This window comes from Aethalodelphis obliquidens, unplaced genomic scaffold, assembly GCF_003676395.1.
Source record: "Aethalodelphis obliquidens isolate GAN/ISIS:26980383/991018 unplaced genomic scaffold, ASM367639v1 scaffold2, whole genome shotgun sequence".
Lineage (NCBI taxonomy): Eukaryota > Metazoa > Chordata > Mammalia > Artiodactyla > Delphinidae > Aethalodelphis > Aethalodelphis obliquidens.
Genome location: NW_020837946.1, coordinates 93,287,389 through 93,312,473, shown reverse-complemented (window position 1 = coordinate 93,312,473; position 25,085 = coordinate 93,287,389). Strand labels below are relative to the sequence as shown.

Genomic DNA, 25,085 nt, shown 5'->3' with positions numbered 1-25,085 from the left:
CTTAACAGCTGATGTGATTTTTGAGCAAGTTATTTAGCCTCTCAGTCTTTCTTCTTCTGTAAAATGAGGATAATGACACTCCCTTTTAGGGTTTTTATAGGGAGGAAACAAGATCATGCCTGTAAAGATTTGGGTATATAAAGACCACCAAAGAACTGAGGCTTGTCTTTTTTCATTTATATTTGTCCACCTCTATTCTATAGGATTAGCTAATTTTTTTCCACTGAAAGTGTACATACCACAGCATGGTAACCTTCATGTAAATTTGGTTCATTGTATAGTATTTACTTAAAAGCTGAACTTTATTCAGAAAATTTTCTACTGTCAGTCCTTTTAACTACATATTACGATAGCAAACAAGTACAGAAGAGAAGAGCCAACAAAAAGGGTAAAGGAATTTCTAAGAAATGGGAGAGTAAGTTGATGTCTCCTTTAAGACCATTTGTTGCCTTACTGCAGTCCTGCTATTAACTTTTGGAAGAATGAAGGAAAATGCAAAAATTCTGCCCTTAAATTAGAGAATGGTTCTTCAGAATGTATTTTCCTAGTTAAAATTAATAAAATTGAATTAAAATATAAATGATTCCAAATCCTCAGTGATTCTATAAATATTGAACCAAATTTCAGATAGACATTATTGCAGTTTTTTTACGAAGCAGGTTGAGAAACAGAATGAGGTGTGGGGTCCAATTTGGACAGGTTGGTCAGGAAGACCTCTTGACATTGGAACAAACACCAGACTGAAATGCGGGAACGAGTCATGTGAGGGAAGAACAACATTCTGGGTAGGAGGAACAGAAAGTACAAAGGCCATGGCACGGGGGCATACTTGGATGGAGACGGAAATTACACTTGTTTACTGAAGTTCAGCAGTGTTCTCCCAAAGACAGTTAGGATTTAAAGGAACAAGTACACTAAGAACACTCTAGAGTGTGGCTCTGGGGCTGTCAACTATGCATATTTACTAGCTAAGTGAATCATTTCCACTGTAGATCCTCTTAATCCCAAACGTACTGAGTTTTAAGGGACATTTGCAAAGTCTAAACCCAAATCTTTAATCTCCACTTATCAAAGGTTTCCTGTCTTTTCAGTGCTAAACCAAGAGATGCGGTAGTTTTTCTTACAATTACCTGCATTTACATAGACCAGTAGGTAAATTGTTGTATTGGAATGTGAGAGGTCATCTGGTCCAACTTCAGTGGTTCTCAAGGATCAGTCCAGTGACAGTTACCTGCGCAGCTTTTCATAAAATTAGCTGCTTTTCCTTTCCTTTTTTCTTTCAGGGTGTATTAGAATGGGGAGATGGGTACATACCCGACTCATGCCTTTTTGAGCAGGCTCTTGTGGGGACCTTACATGATGGGAAAATCAAGCAGATAATCATGTAGCCTTTACTTGAACTATTCTAGTGACAGGACTGCATTCTTAAGGGACTTGTCTCTACTATATGTCTATATGGTAGAGATAAATATATATATATTGGCGGGGGAGTGTAGGGAAGGACAGTGTAGTCAGAGAAGAGGAGATCCAGCTGGTCCCAGACACAGTTGAAATGTTATCATAAAGGTGCATCAATATCAGTCACCTGTCCTTCTCCCCCTCCCTTCACACCCCCAGAGAACAGAAGTGTTGGTAGGGATGGGAGACTTTAGTTGCCCAGGCCCAAGACCCTCCTGCTTGGCCCTGTTGTCTAAAATGAGAGAAATTGGAGGACTAATCCTACAGATGTCCTCAGTAGGTACTTCGCCCCTTTATACCCCCCCTAGCTGTTTAGCGCCCTTCTTAGATTTGCTGGGTTATATTCCATATTGTTGTGGGCAGAGAATCTACAGCTAGTCTTCAAAGCACACTAGATCTTGTCAGAGAACCAGGCAACTAGACGATAATGGTATCTTTGTGATTTTAGATTTTGTTTTCCTCAAGGTGGTATGACCGTAGGAAATGAAAGTCTTGGTGGACACTTTTAAAACCTATTTTTAGATCATTTTGATAACAGTCAAGTCGATTTGAAAAAAATGATGCTTAGATTTGAGTGATTCTACTCAGGTAATATCGCCAACTTCTGTGTCTTTCGAAATCAAAAACATTTCATGTTTATTCAGTATACTCAACAGATTGTAAACTTTTGTTTTGTTTCGGGTGTTTTTGTTTTTTTTTTTTTACTGCAATAGAAAACTGACAAGCTGAGCTATTGTAGAACTTGGTACATTTCTAAACTTAACTTTTTGGAAAGTTTATATATTTTTTAAACTTCAAAAAAATCAAAACAATGCATACATGAAAAAATCAAACAGTACAGTGGATCTGTAATTGATCATTATTCCCTTATCTACTGTTATTATCAGAATTGATGAGTCACTTGAAGAGAACTAGAATGTTCTTAGCATCAAAAGTCAAATGGATTCTTTTTTTTACTAGTTTTTTAAAAATTAACTTATTTAATTTATTCATTTTTGGCTGCACTGGGTCTTCGTTGCTGCCCGCGGGCTTTCTCTAGCTGCGCTAGCAGGGCCCTCTCTCCGCTGCGGTGCACGGGCTTCTCATTGCAGTGGCTTCTCTTGTTGCGGAGCACAGGCTCTAGGTGCGCGGGCCTCAGTAGCTGTGGCTCACGGGCTCTAGAGCGCAGGCTCAGTATTTGTGGCGCATGGGCTTAGATGCTTCGCGGTGTGTAGGATCTTCCCAGACCAGGGCTCGAACCTGTGTCCCCTGCATTGACAGGCAGATTCCCAACCACTGTGCCACCAGGGAAGCCCAAATGGATTCTTTTTTAAGCTTCCATCAGTTCATCAAAATCCATGTCAATTTGTTTTGTTACACATTAGAAGCATGGATTTCCTGGTTTTTTGGAGGGTGTTTTTTCAGTTTTCCTGGGGTTTCTAATTTTCTTTCTTTTTTTCCTGATTGACAAATAATAATGTACCATCAACATATCCTCAAAGTTATTCAATGTCTGTTTCATGGAGGCCTCTTTCCTTCAGAGATTTTCTCTTGGATTCTGTATCCTGCTCTCATCCTGGGACTTGACTTCACTGCCCTCCTAGGTTGAATCAACTGTTCGCTGGATCCTGTGGATCCTTCCTCTCTCTTGATTTTTACACTGATTTTGCTTGATAGTAGCCTGAAGTATCTTCCTAAGAAAGATTGCTTAGGAAGTAAAGCTTTGGAGACCTTATATGCCTGAGGTCTGTATTCTGCCATCATACCTGATTGGTAGTATGGAATGCTAAATTCAAAATCATTTTTCCCTTGTACTTAGACATAGCACTAGTGTCTTGTGGCATCTAGGTTGCTTTTCACAGATATGCTGATGAAATTTTCCAAGCATACAAAATTTTTTGGATGACTCAATCCTATAATTATTAACATTTTGTTCTATTAACTTTATCCTTTATCAATCTTATTTTTTGATGCATTTCAAAATACATTGCAAGGATCAGTATACTTCAGTCCTGAACACTTTGGCTTGCATATAAGTAACTAGAATTCAGTATTTGGTTACATTTTTATAGGTAGATATGCATACAGAAAAATGCACAAATCACAAACATACCATTCAGTGAGTTTTACAAATTATATACATCCCTGTCTATCAAGATATAGAACAATATCATCACCCCACGAAACAAGAACCAAAAGTTCTGATTCTTTTCCACCATATGTTACATTTTCCTGTACTAGGACTTACATAAATGGAATTATACAATATGTATTCTTTTGTGTAAGGCTTCTTTCACTCAGCATGTTTTTCAAATTTATTCAAGTTGTTGCTTGTATGAATAGTTTCTTTTATACTAGAACAGTATTTTATTGAGTAAATATATAGTTGGTGTTTCTATTCTGTTGATGGCCACCTGTGTGCTCTTTCTGATTTTTAGTTGTAAATGAAGCGACTCACAAGAGTATTTGAGAATAAGTTTTAAATCTTCAAATTAGAAATACGTGCTGGGACTTCCCTGGTGGCACAGTGGTTAAAAATCCGCCTGCCGATGCAGGGATATGGGTTCAAGCCCTGGTCCAGGAAGATCCCACATGCTGCAGAGCAACTAAGACTGTGCGCCACAACTGCTGAGCCTGCGCTCTGGAGCCCCGCGTGCCTAGAGCCCGTGCTCTGCAACAAGAGAAGCCAGTGCAGTGAGAAGCCCACGCACTGCAACGAAGAGTAGCCCCTGCTCACCGCAACTAGAGAAAGCCCGCGTGCAGCAACGAAGACCCAAGGCAGCCATAAATAAATAAATAAACAAACAAACAAATAAATAAGAAATACATACTAACATGCAATATACTGCACAGAAACACATTGGTTCATTTCTTCTTTATTTATTTGTCTGCATCAGGTCTTAGTTGCAGCATGCAGGATCTTTCGTTGCAGCATGCGGACTTCTCCCAAGTTGTGGCGAGCGGGCTCCAGAGCACACGGGCTCAGTAGTTGCAGCACGCGGGCTTAGTTGTCCCCATGGCATGTGGGATCTTAGTTCCCCGACCAGGGATCAAACCCGAGTCCCCTGCATTGGAAGGCGGATTCTTAATGACTGGTCCACCAGGGAAGTCCCGTTTCATTTCTTCTTTATTCCATTCTTTTCCTAACTCTTGAATTTTTAATACAAAATTAACTCATAACTTAGCTGAGAATACTGTCATACTTTATGTGATTTCTTGCTGTTCTCAGTAATATAAAGAGCAGGTAAGAAGATTATTTAAAATCATCCCCTCTTTTAAAATTTTTTTATATTTTTGTTGAAACTTTAAAATTAACCTGTTTTTTCTAGTCCACTGATTGACTTTAGGTAATTAGGTGTAATTAAGAGCGTCTTTACTTAGAAGTTAGTACTTCAGCATATAAAGTCGTTGAATTTTAGAGATAGAAGTTTTTAAAGAATATGTTAGTCTGACGTTGTATGTGAATTGTCCTTGATCCAGAGAGGCATGACTTTTTCAGTTATGAATGCGTTTTGCTTGCTTTTTTTTTTTTTTTAATTTGGCTGCATTGGGTCTTCATTGTGGCGTGTGGGATCTTTTGTTGTGGCCCGCAGGTTTCTCTCCGGTTGTGGCGTGCAGGTTTTCTCTCTCTGGTTGTGGTGCGGGCTCCAGAGCGTGTGGGCTCTGTAGTTTGTGGCACACGGGCTTTCTAGTTGAGACATGCGAGCTCAGTAGTTGTGGCACGCAGGCTTAGTTGCCCCGTAGCATGTGGGATCTTAGCTCCCCGACCAGGGATTAAACCCGCGTCCCCTGCATTGGAAGGCGGATTCTTTACCACTGGACCACCAAGGAAGTCCCCACTTGCTTTTTTAATAAAGATTATTACTTCTATTTGTTGTAATTTTGGAATGGCAGTTTACATTTTAAAAAGAAAATTTTTAATTAATTAATTTATTTTTGGCTGCATTGGTTCTTTGTTGCTGCAAGTAGGCTTTTCTCTAGTTGTGGCAACGGGGGGCTACTCTTTGCTGCAGTGTGCAGGCTTCTTATTGTGGTGGCTTCTCTTTGTTGTGGAGCACGGGCTCTAGGCACGCGGGCTTCAGTAGTTGTGGCACGCAGGCTCAGTAGTTGCAGCATACGAGCTCAGTTGTTGCGGCAAGCGGGCCCTAGAGCACATGGGCTTCAGTAGTTGCGGCACATGGGCCCTAGTGCACATGGGTTTCAGTAGTTGCAGCGCATGGGCTCAGTAGTTGCAGTGCATGGGCTCTAGAGCGCAGGCTCAGTAGTTGTGGCACACAGGCTTAGTTGCTCCATGGCATGTGGGATCTTCCTGGACCAGGGCTCGAACCCGTGTCCCCTGCATTGGCAGGTGGATTCTTAATCACTGTGCCATCAGGGAAGTCCCCAAGTTTAAAATTTTATATTCATGACATGGAGTGTTTTTTGTAGCTCTTTAAGTTTTGTTAAATCCATATGATAAATTAAGAATGACATTTTCCCATTGCCATACCGCATTACACAAAGGATTTTATACTGTTATAATATCCAGTGTACACATACCACAGCTTTTTGTGAGTGTTAATTTTCTTTTTAATGAATGGTGATTTTGAAATTTAATTCAAGTAAAAAAAGTAAAGTGGTTTTTAGTATAGTATTCAAGCTGTATTTGTGGCATACGAAAGTTACTTCATGGCTTTTCTGAAAACTGCATACAGCTACACAACTTTTCGGTTTCATTTACCTTACTACTAAAATGGAAAATCCAATGATAGTGTTAAGAGGATTGACTCAAATGTTAAATGAAGCTTATAACTACTTTATTTGCATCTAACGCCTATCCTTTAATTTTAGAAAGGGCTTGTTTATCTTTTCTTGTGTCATTTTTTTCTTGGTTTATGTGGCATTTGTGAAAATGCTTGCAGAAATGCTAGTAAGGGATAATTGGTGTTCTTGTTTGTGAAAGTTACACTAAGATCACAGAAATGGCTAGTAATTAAATTGCTTCTGTTCTTCTTAAAGACATACCTCTGCCTTCAAGAAGCTCACGACTTAATCTGGGATCCACTTGAGTCAGAATTTCCGTATTATAAATGGCTGCAGCTTCCATTTCCTTTTTCTCCTCATCCTACTTGTCCTCCTCTTCTTCCCCTCGTCTTTGGACAAATTTGCTTAAAGATAAGACAGGATTAATGGAACTATGATAAAGTAGAAACTGAGTCTCAGTGGGTGGCCTTTTTAATTAAATATATGAGGTTCCAAGGATTACATGAGATTTACGCCTTCTAAATGCACAATAGAGAACCAAGTGAAAGTTGGTGGTCAGATAACCATTAATTGAATTGCTTTTACATAGCCTGTGGTAAAATTTAAATACAAGCATTTTTGTCTTGCCCTCATTTCTCACACAGCTTTTCACTTGGCATCCTATACTTCAGAGATATTAAATTATTTAACCAAAGTTAACATAACCAGTTAATGGCCTAGCCAGGACTTTATACTCCAAGTCCAGTTTTATACTATATCAAGGATAAAGGAATTAATCAGGTCACTTAATGTGCCTATTTTTTTAGTCCCAGAATGTAATAAGGGCACATTTATTGGGGAATATTTCAAAATAGATAGCTTGTCAGACAAATTACTATCAGACTCCATACTTTGTTCTTCTAGACTTTATAATGTTACTCCTAGAACTGCCAGTCGCTTAAAACTATTTACTTACGTACTTAAAAGACCTTCCCTCTTGTCCCCTGCATTGGCAGGTGGATTCTTAACCACTGCGCCACTAGGGAAGTCCCCTGGTGTGGGCTTTTTAAAGAGTTAGTATAAAACCTGACATATAAATCATGTTGAAATTTATTGGCCAATGTTGAATTTTTTATGCTGATATTTTAATATAGCTTTATTGGAATATAATTCACATACCATAAAATACACTTAAGTTCACAGTTCATTAGGTTTTAATATATTCACAAAGTTATGCAACATCACCATAATCTAGTTTTAGAACATTATCATTTCAAAAAGAAGCCCCATATCCATTAACAATCATTCTCCATGTTCTTTTCCCCTTCCTGCAGCCCTAGACAACCATTGATCTACTTTTCAGTCTCTATAGGTTTGCCTCTTCTGGAAATTTCATATATATGAAATCACACAGTATGTCATTTTTTGTGACTGTCTTTCACTTAAGCATAAGGTTTTTAAGGTTCATCCATGTTGTTGGATGAATCAGTACTTCATTCATTTTTGTGGCTGAATAATATGCCACTACATGAATATACCACATTTTTTTCATCAGTTCATCAGTTGAGGGACATCTGCGTAGTCTCTACTTCTCGGCAATTATAAATGACACTGCTATAAACATTCTTGTACAAGTGTTTGTATAAACATATGTTTTCATTTCCCTTGGGTGTATACCTACCAGTGGAATTGCTGGGTCATATGGTAACTCTGTTTAACCATTTGAGGAACTCATCAACTGTTTTCTGGAGTAGCTGCACCATTTTGCATCCCCAGTAGGAATATGAGAGGATTTCTGTCTTTCTACATGCTCGTCAGTTCTTGTTATTGTCTGTCTTTTTGATTATAGCCATCCTAGTGGATGTGAAGTAATATCTCCTTGTGGTTTTGATCTGCATTTCTCTAATTATTAAAGTTGTTGAGAGTCTTCTCCCGTGCTTCTTATTGGCCACTTGATTTTATGTGAACTTTGATATCTAAATGTCGTTTGTGTAGCTCTTATGCACTCTACAGTTAATCAGTATATAGGCACTGTATTCCATATAAAATACCAGTATGTATACAAACACATTAAAGGATTAGCTCCAAGACGTATTGGAGAATTGGAGTGATTCATTAGTGTTTTCCAAACTTAACTGATAAATAGGGCACTTACTAGTTTGCCTGGGATAGTCCCAGTTTATGCCTGTTGTCCTGGCTTAATTATAAAAGTGCCATCTTTCACTCTGAAGTATGCCCTGATTTGGATGATAAATTATATATGGCCAACCTACTGACAATTAACCTAGAGTACTTACTTAAATACATACTTGCTATCTACTAAATTAGAAGCTCCAGAAGAAAGGGGTGTGAAGCTATGTTTCTAGCAATTTCAGGGTCAAGCACATTTGTAATGTATCATTCTAGCAGAATGCTGGTGTTGCTCTAAGACCCAAAACCCATTATCATTGTTTTAGTGGGACAGTGAGTTCCAAGTTAAAATTGGAGAGAAATAATCTAACCTGATAGCCTAGCACCACCCATCTCCTTAAAGTGATGATCGGGGAGGAGTATCAACATGCACATTGGACTGGCTTGTAGGGGCCGGAGGGTATGAGACAGTAAGTAAAGTGAAATAATTTACTGGAAGTAGGATGATCTCAGGACAGACCTCTAGTAAGAGGCAGTGAACAAAGCTGAGCTTCTCAATAATATTTTCCTTTGAGTTAGGTAAGAGTAAGAGAATTCATGAAGGTGTTCTTCATACCTGAGAACTAGGAGCAAGAATTAATGGGGATGGGGCTTCCCTGGTGGCGCAGTGGTTGAGAGTCCGCCCGGCGATGCGGGGGACACGGGTTCGTGCCCCGGTCCGGGAAGATCCCGCATGCCGCGGAGCCTGCGCGTCCGGAGCCTGTGCTCCGCAACGGGAGAGGCCACAGCAGTGAGAGGCCCGCGTACCGCAGGGGAAAAAAAAAAAAAAAAAAAGAATTAATGGGGATGGAGGGAGGCAGAAGTACTTTCAGACGTTGAGGCTATGTTAGAAGGAAGATAGAATGTAGTACTGTTGGGTTTTATTTATTTGGGGGTCAGTGAGCTTTGGTAATATTTGCACATAGGGTTGTTTGTAAGCCAAGCACTTGTAAGATATCTACATAACTTATAAGATATCTATACAGTAGGTGTCAGAGATGCCCATCTGGGTTTTAAGATATATTTTTTTGTTAATTGTACAGTTTTTGTCTTCAAGATGAGTGAACACATTTGACTCAGTATAAAGTAGTATGCATTAATTGTGGAGGGTCTTGTGCTGAGCCATTCATACTTGCTTATATGATTGATTACCTTTTAGCACCAATGCAACAGAGTTAAGAAATAAGTTAGGAAATGGCTTAAAAGGTAGGAGTTTATGTGTATCCCAGCATAGCTGTTGCCTCATGATGTCTCCATTACCGGAAACTTCAGCTAACTTATTACCTATGATACCAGGCAACACAGCCTTAAATCTAAGTACCCACACTGTAGTAGCTCATCCAGAAACTCTTTGGATGGGGGGAGGAACTTTTTTAAAAAGCTTTATTGAGGTACAATTGATGTACAATCAGCTGTATTCAAAGTGTATATTTTGAAGATGTGCTGGTTTTCTAATTGATACTCTGGCAAGTCTGCCATTATAATTTGTCTTCTAAGGATACAGTCACTGAGTAGAGAAATGAAATGACCCATTAATTTAACTTGAGGAAATCATTGAGAATTATGCATGGGAAGAAGATTACATTGAGTTGTTATTAAGACTTGTCCATATTTATAGAGCAGGTACTCTTCTCTCTAAAATTCAAGAGCTAGTGACTTTTCATTTGTACACATTTAGCTGAGCGAATGGAGCAAATAATTACATGACCGATTAACGACATGGTATAATAAATGCTTGAGAAGTTCCAAAGAGTAACGAATGGCTGGACTGGATTGGTGAGGGAAAGTTGTGAGGAAGAAAGTCGATCATGAAAACGTAGAGCAAACAGTAAGTAGGAGTTTGAGCTAGAGCTTGGAGAATAGATGTGATTGACCAGGCAAAAATGGGTGGAAGAGCATTCTAGATAAAGAGAGGAGCACCGGTGAGTACAGGTGATGAAAGGTGAATTGCCTAGCTTGGCTGTGGTCTAGAATGGATGAGGGGAAATCACAGTGGAAAGTTAAATTTGAGCAAAATAGTAGAGGATCTTAAATACCAAACTGAAGGATTGACTTGTGTCCTTTGAGTCAAGGGGAACTACTAGAGATTCTTTTGAGCAAGATAGTGTTGATACAGATTTCATTGCCTTATTGTTACTGGGACTCTGTGTTTCTATGTCACCTCTTCCTCTTTATGCTGTAGACCTTTTTCCTTTCCTACTTCCATTGTGGTTGTCAGGAAATTTATTTTTAAATTGTCTTCGATAGTCAATCTATCACCTCTTTATTTTTCTAAGTATTTTTAAATCTCTCTACTTATAATAAAGTGATAATACCAGACCCAGAAGAGAGAGGGAGAGAAAGATATATCATTACTATTATAGAATTAGAGTATGGCTTAATTTAGAAAATATTATGAGTTTTCAAGTAATATGAATCGTAGACAACATTTGGAGTCCTGAAAGATTCAAACATATTGGGTCCTCCTTGTATGTGATGATCCAAAGTTATACTGTTTCGTTACTTTTTTTTTTAATTGAAGTTTAGTTGATTTACAATATCGTGTTAGTTTCAGGTATACAGCAGAGTGATTCAGTTATACATATACATACATATATATTCCTTTTCAGATTCTTTTCCCTTATAGGTTATTATAAAATATTGAGTATAGTTCCCTGTGTTGTACAGTAGGTCCTTGTCATTACTTTCTTGACCTTTATTTTAAAATATATATATTTAGAGAATAAAGCACATTCAGCTTAAGAATATCCCCCCGCCTTTTTTGGAATGTCAAAGAATCCCTAGAAGTTATAAATGTAGAGTTGAGGGTAAAATGAGACGAGTATTTTCCTATTTTCATCTCATTGTTTGATTTCTTAATTCAGATGTACAAATAAAAACTGTGTTTAAAATATGAAGAAATAGACATAAACAGTTCAACTGTTTATCTTAAAGCTGAATTCATGACCCTAAGTGGTGGAAATGCTTTACTTTTAAAGGGTTGTGAGAATCTAATAGTGCAGGTTTTTTCACAGTGGTAAATCACTGGAATTTGTGTGCTTTTAATATTTTTAGGCTTTTATATTAATTTTCTATTTTCATTTTTGTTATTATATTACCCTTCTTTTATTTCCTAGGAATTAATTGTCCCTTAAATGTGACACGGCATGAATTATTTTCATTTAATTTCCTATGGAAGAAAATAATAAGCATTTAAGACTCTCTAATTTGATTCCACTCTATTGTTCACTCATTTGTTTAATCAGCCATTCCTTGAAAAAATCATTTAGTGAATACTTGCCATGTGCCAAGCCCTGGCTTTGAGAATACAAAAATCAATGATATGTACTCTTGCCCCGGAGGAGCTCAATCTAATAAGTCATTACAAATCCACTTGGTAAGTTGGGGGAAGGGTAAGCTGTGACAAAGTGAGAGAGTGGCATGGACATATATACACTACCAAACGTAAAATAGATAGCTAGTGGGAAGTAGCCGCATAGCACAGGGAGATCTGCTAGGTGGTTTGTGACCACCTAGAGGGGTGGGATAGGGAGGGTGGGAGGGAGGGAGATGCAAGAGGGAAGAGATATGGGAACATATGTATATGTATAACTGATTTACTTTGTTATAAAGCAGAAACTAACACACCATTGTAAAGCAATTATACTCCAATAAAGATGTTAAAAAAAAAAACAACAACCCAGAAGTGTACTCTCCCATGTGTTTTCCTGTGGCATTATATATATGTGTGTGGGTGTCATTTTCATATCAGTTATTACTGTGTACCTTGATTATGTGTAGTTCATCATGTACACAACCCTAACCTCTGCTACCACCTGCCTTTCCCCTACACCCAGTCAGAGACACTGCTCCATTTTAAAATTACCTGAGTCAAAAACTTTGTCAGCTTGATCATAATACCTTGTACACAATTGAACTTAATAAATGTTTGTAGATTTGAATCTAATTAGATATCTTGTATTGATTTGAGATAATAGTAGAGATCAGACTTACAGCTCAGGAAAAATTACTTAGAAACAGATTTAGAAATATAAACTTCCTTTTCAAAAATTCAGATATTCCACTTCAAGTTAAAATTCTGTCAAAACTTTGGCTTGCATAAAATTGCATAAAATTTCTCTCCTTCATGTCTCCAATAAAAAGCGATTACAGTCTGATAGCTGGGAGATAACTTTATTGAATGAGCTGATGACTTACTCCTAATGTCCGTATCCCATGAATACCATATCCCAGTCTCAACACTGGCATTAGTTGATATGAGCATGAGCGCTGAACTGTCCTTATCCTTCCTGATATTCTCAGTTTTTTCCTCTAGGCTGAAGCATGTCTTCAGGGCTACTTGAGGAACTTGTGCTTCTGCCTAGTTAAGAGAATTGATTTTCAAAACTGTGCTGATTAACATGGTCCTGTTTTGAATTCTGCCATAGAAGGAACTGGTAATGTAATTGCCGAGTCTAAAGAATACTAACCGGAAAAAAAGGTTTTGTAGTATGCTTTTGTTCTATCAAGCCATATTAAAATTACCTCACTAAAGAACCTTTTCGGAGGGCTGGCCAGCTGCTCACCCATTTTGTTTCATGGTAAACTCTCCCTGCTGTCTTACTTCACTGAGACCAGTGTCCCGACCTTCGTTTCTGGGTCATCCACATGGTCTTCTTTTTAGGCTTTTTCTGATAGGTGGGGGCTGTTGAAAGAAGATAGAGAACTAAGCAGGTTTAACCTTTTTAAAAAGTGTTAATTACTTTCTGCTTTGACTTGGTGATTGTAATCCTTTTATAACTATCTCTCTTGTATTTCCAAACTTGCATTTACGGATTGTCTTTTCTTCTCTCTCTTTAAGTCGCCTGCCACCTCCTACCCTTTTTTTCGTACATAAATTTCTCTCCTCTCTTAGTGAAGATATTGGGGCTATTTATTATAGTTTTGGGGTCACCGAATTAACCGTGGATACTTTAAAAGTCTCTCTCAATACTTTTCCTCTTTTTTCTTCTACCAGTCTCAACTGAAGAGGTGTCCCTTTTCTTCAAACCTACTCCAGCTCTCTTTAGAATGTGTTGATCCCTAACTGTGTACCAGGGACTATGATAGGATTTCTAGGAGACCCTGTAAGGACTAGGGTAGAATTCTGACTTGCCCTTAAGAAGCTTAATGACCTGTGTTTGTGATCCCATTTCCTGCTCCTTCCATTATTTGTTCTCAAACTTGTCATTTGTGCATTTTTCTTTGTACTTCTAGAATTAGACAAATTTTAAATGGGAAGGGAAAAGATTGCTTTCCCTCAAGGAGATAAGAGGAGGGAGTGTCTTTCAAATGATACCTTTTCTTTCTTCCCATTTGAGAAGATTTCAGAAAGGAGTATATTATATCTCTTGGGCTCTCAGGTGTGTGGTGGCAGGAAGAAAGGCTGAAGCTCTCTGCTGTGGTAAGGATTCCTGTATCTGATTTATTAATCCCAACCTTTCAACATGTTTAAATCCAGTAATTCCTTATTTCACATGTATGAGCTATATATGTGTGTGAAATTTATGTATATTTCGACTCCAATTATCTGTATACCAGTACAATCTTATTGGAATGTGGTACTAATATATAGTTAATATGTGCTCTCATTTACTTTTATGAGTTTGTGTGTCTGCAGTCCTAAACATAGGGCAAAAAACATCTTGATACTGTTGATGGGTGAAAAGTTTTTGTTTTTTATTGTAGTGAAATACACATAGCATAAAATTTACCATCTTAACCATTTTTGTGTACAGTTTTGTGAATAAGTATATTCACATTGTGCAACCAATCTCCAGAACTCTGGCAAAACCAAAACTCTATACCTATTAAAAAACAACTCCCCATTCCCCTCTTCCCTAGCTTTTGACAGCAAGCATTCTATTTCTGTCTCTATGAATTTGATTACTCTAGGTAACTTAGGTGGAATCATACAGTATTTGTCTCTTTGTGGCTAGCTTGTTTCACTTAGCATAATGTCCTCAAGGTTCATCCTGTTTTAGCATGTGTCAGAATTTCCTTCCTTCTTTTTTAAGGCTGAATAATAATCTGTCTTCTGTATATAACACATTTTGTTTATCTGTTCATCTGTTAATGGACATTTGGGTTGTTTCCCACTTTTGGCTATTGTGAATAATACTGCTGTGAACATGGGTGTACAAATATCTCTTTCAGACCTCATTTTCAGTTCTTTTGGGTATATAACCCAGAAGTGGAATTACTAGATCATATACTACAGACATACTTCTTTTTATTGCACTTCACATAAGCGTTTTTTACAAATTGAAGGTTTGTGGCAACTCTTTGTCAAGCAAGTCTACCAGCACCATTTTTCCAACATTTGCTCACTTTGTCTCTGTGTCTTATTTTGGTAATTCTCACAATATTTCAAACTTTTTCATTATTATATTTGTTATGATGATCTTTGATATTACTACCGCAACTCGCTAAAGGCTCAGATGAGAGCATGTTTTAGTGATAAAGTATTTTTTATTTACTTTTTGGCTGCGTTGAGTCTTGGTCGCTGCACGTGGGCTTTCTCTAGTTGCAGCATGCGGGGCCTGCTCTTCGTTGCAGTGCTCAGGTTTCTCATTGTGGTGTCTTCTTTTGTTGTGGAGCATGGGCTCTAAGTGCATGGGCTTCAGTAGTTGTGGCATGCAGACTCGGTAGTTGTGGCACACAGGCTCAGTAGTTGTGGCACATGGGCTTAGTTGCTCTGCAGCATGTGGGATCTTCCTGCACCAGGAATCAAGCCCGTGTCCCCTGCTTTGGCAGGCGGATTCTTTACCACTGCGCCACCAGGGAAGTTCCAATAAACTATTTTTTAATTAAGGTATATACATTGTTTTTTAGACATGCTATTATTACACACTTACTAGACTATAATATAGTATAAATATGACTTGTGCACTGGGAAACCAAAATGTCTGTTTGACTCACTTTACTGCAATATTCACTTTATTATGATGGTCTGGAACTGAAACTGCAGTGTCTCTGAGGTATGTCTATAATTCAGTTTTTAAGTTTTTGTGGAATTACCATACTATTTTCCACAGTGCCTGCGCCATTTTACATTTCCACCAGCAATGCACAGGAGTTCCAGTTTATCCACATTCTCACCTACTCTTTGTTATTTTCTGCTCTCTTAATAGTAGGTATCCTAATAGGCGTGAAGTGTTATCTCTTTGTTGTTTTTATTTGCGTTTTCCCTAGTGATTATTGAGGTTGAGCACCTTTTCATGTGCTTGTTTGGCCATTTGTATATTTAATTTGGAGACATTTCTGTTCCTTTTCCCTTTTTTCTTTTTTTTTAATTTATTTATTTGTTTATTTACTTTTGGCTGCACGAGTTTTCTCTGGCTGCATCCAGCGGGGGCCACTCTTCATTGCAGTCTGCGGGCTTCTCATTGCAGTAGCTTCTCTTGTTGCGGAACACGGGCTCTAGGTGCGCGGGCTTCAGTAGTTGCAGCACGTGGGCTCAGTAGTTGTGGTTCACAGGCTCTGAAGCACAGGCTCAGTCGTTGTGGCACATGGGCTTAGTTGCTCCGTGGCATGTGGGATCTTCCCAGACCAGGGCTCAAACCTGTGTCTCCTGCATTGGCAGGAGGATTCTTAACCACTTCACCACCAGGGAAATCCCCTTCTTTTCCCATTTTTGAATGGAGTTGTTTGTTTTTTTTGTTGTGTTGTAGGTGTGTTTTGTTTTTATCATAGCTTTCTTGGGCTTCAGTTTTAAGTAATACTTTTTAAAAATCAGACTCTATTTTATTTAATGACACACAAAATGTGTTAAAATGTGCTGTACATGTAACTAGAAACCTAAATATTAGGTCCTTCGTAAAGTAATAATATAATGAGGAGTATTAGTATTTTTTTAGCAACTATCGAAGCTATTTATCAAAATAAAATTAAATACTGTATAGCTTCATGCTGTTTCCAGAGGTCTACGTTAGACATGCAAAAATACTCAGTATATGTGGTTTTCAGATTAACTAGTGTTCAGTAAATTCTTTTTTTTAATAAGTTTATTTTTTAAATTTATTTTATTTTGTTATTTATTTTAGGTTGCGCCAGGTCTTAGTTGCGGCAGGCCGGCTCCTTAGTTGCGGCACATGTGCTCCTTAGTTGTGACATGGGAACTCTTAGTTGCAGCATGCGTGTGCGATCTAGTTCCTGACTAGGGATCAAACCTGCATCCCCCCCCATTGAAAGGCGGGTTCTTAACCACTGCAACACCAGGGAAGTCCCCAGTCAATTCTTAATAAATCAATCTAAGAGTATAGTATAATTACAAGATTTTTTAATTCTCAATTCGAATTCTGCCTTAATAGACATTTAAGAAGGCTTATAAACTTATAACTTGATTTTTTACAACTCAGTCATACTCAGGTTAAAAGTGTCAAGCATCTAAGAAATGCTGATACCAAAATTCAGATACCTATGTTAGCTGGCTATTTTATAATTATTTTAGTCTATAAATCTGGGATAAGTTCATTTTTTAAAAATTTTTATTTATTTTTTGGCTGCATTGGGTCTTTGATGCTGCTCGTGGGCTTTTTCTAGTTGCGGCGAGTGGGGGCCACTCTTCATTGTGGTGTGCAGGCTTCTCATTGCCGTGGCTTCTCTTGTTGCAGAGCATGGGCTCTAGGTGTGCGAGCTTCAGTAGTTGCAGCACGCGGGCTCAGTACTTGTGGCTCGCAGGCTCTAGAGCACAGGCCCAGTAGTTGTGGTACACAGGCTTAATTAGTGGTAATTAGCAATATAGTTATCTTAAGATAGTATTTTATTGTTGTTGGTTTGCTTCTGTTTTTTTGTTTTTTGGGTTTTTTGCTTTTGCTTTACTAACGTGGAAGTTATGCACTCTGTTTTTTATTTCTTTTAGTGATTACCCTTTTTAACCATTCATGTTTAACCTAAGTATATCTTTAGTGTCTTATTGTCCTTCCCACACAATACCAAAGGTCTTTGAACTCATCTCTTATTAGTTTTCTCTTGTTCCTTTAATTATAAGCAACAGAAATCCAAAGCGTACTAACTCAACAAAAGGGGAAATTCATAACTCATATGAATGCTATGTCCAGGCCTCAAATGCTATTATCTGCCTCTTATGTCCTCTCTGCAGGCATTCTGTAGACAACTTCATCCATGTTACCAGGAAAAACTGGTTGCCTATAAATCCTGGCTTACTTGGTCCTTAGAGCTGTTGATCCCTGTAGGAATGAGCTGGTGACAAGGAAGATCTTAGGGCACATTCTAAATGACCCAACTTAAGTCACAAGTTCTACCCTGAAATGTGTCCAGTATAGTTCATGGTGTATAGTATATGCCTAGGTCATGTTCTCACCCCTGGGGCTGGAAGTGGATGTTGAGTCAAGTGCAGGGTAAGGCCACTGGTGAGTGGTGAAATAGAAGAAATAGAGGAACAGGGCATTCAATAGACAGAAATAACAGAGGATAGTATATATATATAGTCATCATTCATTGAACAAAATAATGGACCCATAAATGAAGGAATGTTACAGTCCAAAATAAATTTTGACATAAGATCTTAGAATACATTAGCCCTATATTTCTTCACATTGAGGCCTGGAGTCTACAGTGCTGGAGAAGTACACATTTTAAGAGATTCAGTGTGGTAGATGTCATTAAATGATAATGAGTTGGGGTGGGGAGGAATAACAAAACAGCAGAAATATTGAATTATAGTTTAATTCGTTCAAGTGTAATGACAATTCTGTAAGCACATATCACTTTTCACATACAAGAAAGGTATATTATGTGGTGACTAAGACTGCAGACAGATCAGTACTCTCCAATAGAACTTTGCACAATCATGGAAATGTTCCATATCCTCACTGTCCAACATGGTAGCCACTAGTCACATGTGGCTACTGAGCACTTGAGATGTGGCAGGTGCAACTGAAGAACTGAATTTGTAATTTTATTTAATATTAATTAAATTTAAACAGCTACATGAGCTAGTAAGTACCTAATTAGACAGCACAGCTCACTAGACTTGGAATACCTTGAATAGTATCCTGCCCCCTCTATTTGATAGCTTTAAGGCATTAGGCATTTTACAAAACCTTCCTTGCCTTTATTTCCCCCATCTGTAAAATGGGATAAATATATATTGATGCCTATCTCAGTGGGTTATTTTGAGGATTAAATGACTTAATTCACGTACATGTGTTTGGCACTCACTGTCTTAGTTTGGGCTACTATAACAGAATACCACAGACTGAGTGGCTTGTAAACGGCAGAAATGTATTGCTCACAGATTTGGATTGGAAGTCTAAGATCAGGGAGCCAGTATGATTGGGTTCTGGTGAAGACCTTCTTCTGGGTTATAGATTTCAGACTTCTTGCAGTGTAGAAGGCCTAGGAAACTCTGTGGGGTTTCTTTTACAAGAGCCCCAATTCCATTCATAAGTGCTCCATGAATTATGGGCTTATGGCCTAAGCACCTTCCAAAGGCCCTACCTCCTAACACCATCACATCGGATTAGGATTTCAACATAAGGATTTTAGGGGGACCAAACATTTAGACCATAGCACCTGCTGTGCCACACTCAAGTGTTAGTCATTACCATCTTTATTGTCCCCATCCTTTCACCACCTTGGAATGGAAGCTAAAGAAATGAGGGGCCAGTAGTCCAACAATTAAAATTTTTTATTGGAGGTCTTTGGAACTGTAATACTTGGGCTGTTTATTGATAATGTATATATTATTGTTCACTGAGTACAGAAAATGGGGTTAAAATGTAGCTTAGGGAGATTTAGGGAAGAGATTTCAGTACTAAGTATTGTTCTTGGAATTGGTTGCCAAGGGAAATGGAGAAATTTTTAGTTTTATCAAACCAAGGTCCCTGAACATACTTCATGGTGATTTGGTCAGTATTTTCCATTTTTAAGGTGGATAAATGTATTTTTAAATCTTTAAAGCGATAATCATGGTTTTTTGGGTTTTTTTTTGATAATCATGTTTTAAAAAATACTTTTAAACAGTTTCAGGTTATTTGCCAATAATACCTGTGGCCTTCCTAATGGAAATGTTTAGCAGAATTTTTCTTTAAGGAAAATTCATAAAGACTTCTTTGAAAGGCAAAATACAATTACACAAAACTTAGAGGTTACTACTTTTTGATCTACTTCCGTTTTAAAATCATTTGTTTAATGAAACCTGAAAACGAAGATACCTTTATCACTGATGTTCATGATTTCACAAAATATGTTACTTGTCATCCTTATTTTCATTCTTTAATACCAGTTTAATATTTTGTCCCCTAAAATGTTTTGAGATGTTGGAAAAAATCACTGGATTCATTTTGTATTCTGATTTCCTTGATTTTTGTAATTTTTTCCATTAATTCTGTAATTTAATATTTTAGACAGTTGTTTCGTAGTTCATTGTCTCTTATTGCTAGTAAGTTGAAAGATCTATCCCAATGAATATTTGAACTGTGCCCTGACAGAGCCCTTTAGCCTTTTGAAATGTGCAGGTGAAGTCAATTTCAAGTTTTTAGCTTTCTCATAGTTATATTGGTGAGCTTTGTTGAGTTAAATATTTTCGTGCATCCTCTTATTTAATTTCTCATACCTCCCTCCTCATTTTGCATATTGACAGTTGATTATTAACATCTTATGTAAGGGAAGTCCCATTTTTTGTGATTTGCTTGTGAGGTGTACACTCTTAAAATTGTTTTTCTGTCTTCCTAGTATAAAAGCATATTCTGGTACAATTAATTTCCTTTTTTTTTCCTGTCATTTTTAAGTATTTCTTACTATATTTATATAGTTTCCTCCTGTGCTTGACAGATTGGAATAGAGTAGGTATGTTGACTTACGTGTGATTTTTAAAACAATTTTGAACTATGAACTAATTTTTTTGTGTGTGTGGTACGCGGGCCTCTCACTGTTGTGGCCTCTTCCGTTGCGGAGCACAGGCTCCGGACGTGCACGCTCAGCTGCCATGGCTCACAGGCCCAGCTGCTCCGCGGCATGTGGGATCTTCCCGGACCGGGGCACGAACCCGTGTCCCCTGCATCGGCAGGCGGACTCTCAACCACTGTGCCACCAGGGAAGCCCTGAACTAATTTTTTAATGCTTGGTATGCTTGTGTAAATGAAGTCTTCTTAAAAGCAATGAAACATTCACTTGCTAGACTAAAGGAAAAAGAGATACTCTAATTTATGTCTTTTAGTATGCCCAGTAGATATGGCTAAACAATCTATAAAATATTTCACTATCATCATGTATAATTCAGCTTGCAGCTGTTCCATACTTACTAAGTCAATTCAGTGAGAAGTGAGGAGATTTTGAAATGACCAAATTACGAAGTTTTCCCTGCAGTAATGGCATAGAACTTATTTTATTTTCATTTACAAAGTCAGTACACATACGTATTTTTCTGCAAGACTTATCAGTTCTTCTGTTCCAGTCATGTAATGTTTAAAATTTCAGGTTTTTATGATTCATTAGTAACATTGTGGCCATACTAAAATTCGAAGGCTATGCAAACTAAAGAATTTAATCTAGACATGCTGCAGATGATATTTAGGTTCCTTTGTCTTAGTTCTAACTCAAACATAAAGCATTTTTACTCTACCACCAGCTGTGATATTTTGATACGTTCTTTCTAAATCAATTTTAAAACCACTTCATTAAGATTTATACTAAAAATGAAAATTATAGTTGAAATATATAGAATCATAGAATCTCTGAGTTAGAATAAAGTATACAAGCAGTGACGGAGACTTACAGTGCTTTCCCATGCCAGTATTCTTCTGCTTCCTTGGGCGTCTGGAACAGCACACTTCCCAGCCCCGTTGCAGTTAGGTGGTGCCGCATGACTCATTCTGGAGTGTGAGAAGAGACCATAGTGGAGGCTAGGTGTTGAGATGGCAGAACCACTTTGAGAAAGAAGCAAAGAGCCACAAGATGTAAGTAGCCAAATCTGAGTCACCGAATGAAAGGCAGATGGTATATTTTAGGCTTTGCAGACCACATACCATTTCTGTCACACATTCTTTTGTTGTTGTTGTTTTATATTGTTTTCACAAATCTTTAAAATGAAAAAGCCATTTGTAGCTCAAAGGACATATGAAAACAAGCCGTGGGCCCTAGGTTACTAACTGTACTAGACAGTCACCTGACTGGTATCAAACATGTAGTGAGAGACAAAAGTCTTTGTATTAACCCAGTGAGTTGTAGGTGTTAATTATCACAACATACTTGACTAATACACGTGTAATCTCATCTGACTCCCTAACCCCAGCAGATTCCTGAAGAATGCTTCTGATGTCAGGAGTCTCTATACTGCACACTCTATGAAATGGCCTATTCCACTGTTGGACAACTCCATGTGTGAGAGAAACTACTCTCTTTATAGTGAGCCAGAGTCCTGATTCCATTTTATCTGTTGGTTCCCCTTCTACCTCTTGATAAATTTACACTTTATGGCAGCTTTTTATTATCCTAGGATAGTTTTTAGGTCTTCTCTGCTCTGTTAACTTAGAAGAAAACAGAATAATATATTAAACTATAAAAAAAATAGGCTCAAAGTAAAAGTTATGTAAACTAGAATATGATAAACTGCATTTAAGTTTAGAAAAATCAGTTGCACACGTGGTTAGATAATTGAGTCAGTTCATGAGAAAAAGACTGTCATCTTAATTGTTCAGCTTTACTGTTTTATAACAGTAAAATGACAATTAAGAAGTTAATCCAATTGTAGACATGGCTTTTTGTTTAGGTCAGGTTACCTTTCTGTTGTACTGGGAGCAAGTCCAACCACGTCTATTCAATTAAAGGCAGCAGAGTTTTAAAGGAAAAATTGACAAAGTTAGTCCAGAGGACTGGTTACCAGGAAAATCTAGAAACCATATCACAGAGGAGATGATTAAAGGAATCATGGATATTTATTTTTAAAGAGAAACAGGCCATTGGACGTCATATGGTGATACTCAAGGGGTTATAATGAAATCCATCTTTTATTAGTTTTCTTTCAGTGTCTTCACAGAGGATGACTAATGGCTGTTTGTAGAATAAGGCATATGGGCATCCAGGCTTTGGATGAGGCTGAGATAGCAGATTTTCAAGGTTTGTGCATTTTAAGCACTTGCTCCAAAAAGTGAATGTTAGCTTTGCATTTGATCTTTCTAGCCAGCATTTTCCAGTATGGCAAATTTCCATAGGATATTTGGTCAGTAACTTTTCTGAAATCATAAATTATATAGTCTGTAGTATATTAACCATATAGTAACCCTATCAAAAAAAAATACAAGGTTTAGTATTACATGATTTACTCTGTGCTAGTTCATAGTAATTAGTGATCATGTATTTTTTAGTTGCTTTTTTTGTAATAATTTTCCTGGGGATTGATATCACATTTACCAATTCTTAACATCATTTGTTGAAAAATGGGAGATCACTTATCAATACCTAGACTTTCGAAATTTCTTTTAACAAATTTTTAAATTTATTTATTTTTGGCTACATTAGGTCTTCATTGCTGCGTGCAGGCTTTCTAGTTGCAGCGAGCGGTGGCTACTCTTCATTGCAGTGCGCGAGCTTCTCGTTGAGGTGGCTTCTCTTGTTGCGGAGCACACTCTCTAGGCACGCAGGCTTCAGTAGTTGTGGTGCATGTGGGATCTTCCCAGACCAGGGATTGAGCCCGTGTCCCCTGCATTGGCAGGTGGATTCCTAACCACTGTGCTACCAGGGAAGTCCCTTTTGAAAAATTTTATCTTCTTAGTTTTATAAAAATTTTCATTTCAGTCTTATTTACACTTTCAGGTTTATGAAAACCTGAACAGTTGAACTAATTTTAGGTTGGCTAGGTGCATTCACCTCTTTATCCCTACCTTATTCCTGTATTTTAGCAAGTTTCTTTCTTTTTTTTTTTAAATAAATTTATATATTTATTTTATTTTCGGCTGCATTGGGTCTTCGTTGCTGTGCGCAGGCTTTCTCTAGCTGTGGCGAGTGGGGGCTACTCTTCGTTGTGGTGCACAGGCTTCTCACTGCAGTGGCTTCTCGTTGCGGAGCATGGGTTCTAGGCTCGCGGGCTTCAGTAGTTGCAACACGCAGGCTCAGTTGTGGCTCGTGGGCTCTAGAACGCAGGCTAAGTAGTTTTGCATGGGCTTACTTGCTCTGTGGCATGTGGGATCCTCCCGGACCAGGACTTGAACCTGTGTCCCCTGCATTGGCAGGTGGATTCTTAACCACTGCGCCACCAGGCAAGTCCCTAGCAGGTTTCTTTTTAAAGCCAGTTATCCTTAATAACCTAACCTTGTTTGCCTGGGAGAAACTCAACTGTAGGAAAAGTAAACATCCTGTTTCAACTTCAGTTGGTGCTCACTGTTCATTTCACTTAATTTCTGGTGGAAATAAATGAACTATTCTTTCTTTTACTTGCTACCTTTACCATTTGCTGTTAGGTTGAAAACTAGGGTGACCACATGTACCAGTTTACACCTGTTGTCCAGCAAAATAACATACCCCCTTTCACTCTGCCCAGTTTGGACAAAAAATTGTATGATTATCTTGTTGATCATTCACTTCTGACAATGATTGGCAGAAATGTCTTGTATTAAAGTGTTCCATTTTGTTTGGCTGATAGCACCCAGATTCCTTCGTTTATCTCTTACATCAGCAAGTAGTCTATGAGATGATATTTGGAAATCTAAAATCCTGAGGATGGGAATATTTCATGAATGTGTGTGTCATCCTTGTGCAAGGGCCATATAATCTAATTTTTGTTTATGCACTGCAGAAGCAAATATAAGAATTACCTTTTAATTTAAAGAAAGAAATTCTCTCTGTTCTGAAGGATTTGGTACATTTCCTCATTTTCTGAGAATGAGAACTGCGTGACTATGTTGTTTCCCTTTTGCCCTTGTTGCTGTAACACTCAGACTCAAATCTGATCCTCAGTCAAGTATCCCTATTAGCTACTTTGATGGTTAGCATCTGTCTTCCTTTTGGTGGGAGTGATTTTATAAAGTATATACTCTTTGGCTCTTCGTTAACCATCTTAAGTTTTTGGCAAGGTATTGGATATAAAATCATAACAGGTACATTTTCAGTGCTTGATAAATGTTAATCATTACTGTTTTTGAAATAAACTGAGTCTGAGTGGGGAAAGTACCCAAAGCCCAGTGGAATACTTTTAAAACCCTGGTATAGAGAAAGAAGACCAATCACTAAAAATAAGCTAGCCACCCAATACTAGGCTTAAGATCATTTTTAATGCTTACAGTTTGGCTCTGTATTATGTGTTATCCTGTGTATTTTGTATTTCTACCTAGGCAGTAAGTTAGTTATGTACAGTTGCTTACTTCCTATGTGCAAAGTCTTGTACTTACAAATAAGAGACAGCTATAAGGTAGATCTGAAAGAGTCACATTTCCCTAAGTATAGATCCTAGCATATAGATTCTTGTTGGTATTTTATAAATAAATACATAATATACATCCATGGAAGACAAATAAGAAAATATAAACAAAACTCTGAAAACTAACCACCAGTAAGTTACTGTCACCCAGAGAAAACTATTAACATTTGGTATATATTCTTCCAGACCTCTAAAAATGTATTTTCCATATTCCCTGGCAAACAGTTATCACTAAATAAGTCATTCCTTTTTTTTTAAACAAAAAATCAGATCATATTGTACATACTGTTTCATGAACTGGTTTGTTTTTTCTTTCACCTAAAATGTCATCATCTTGGCTGCCAACAAATGAGTTTCTGCA

The 25,085-nt window shown here is 37.7% G+C and overlaps 1 protein-coding gene across 12 annotated transcripts in view; it reads left to right on the top strand.

Moving 5' to 3' along the window:
• R3HDM1 (R3H domain containing 1) overlaps positions 1 to 25,085 on the top strand; it is a 181,318-nt gene that overhangs the window by 8,739 nt on the left and 147,494 nt on the right. The window contains exon 1 of one of the 12 annotated variants that reach the window (XM_027132183.1): positions 22,318 to 22,428. The exons of the other annotated variants lie outside the window; for them this stretch is intronic. The gene's annotated coding sequence lies outside the window, so the exon portion shown is untranslated. Of the gene's footprint in view, positions 1 to 22,317; positions 22,429 to 25,085 lie in introns of those variants that run through there. 12 annotated transcript variants of the gene reach the window in all.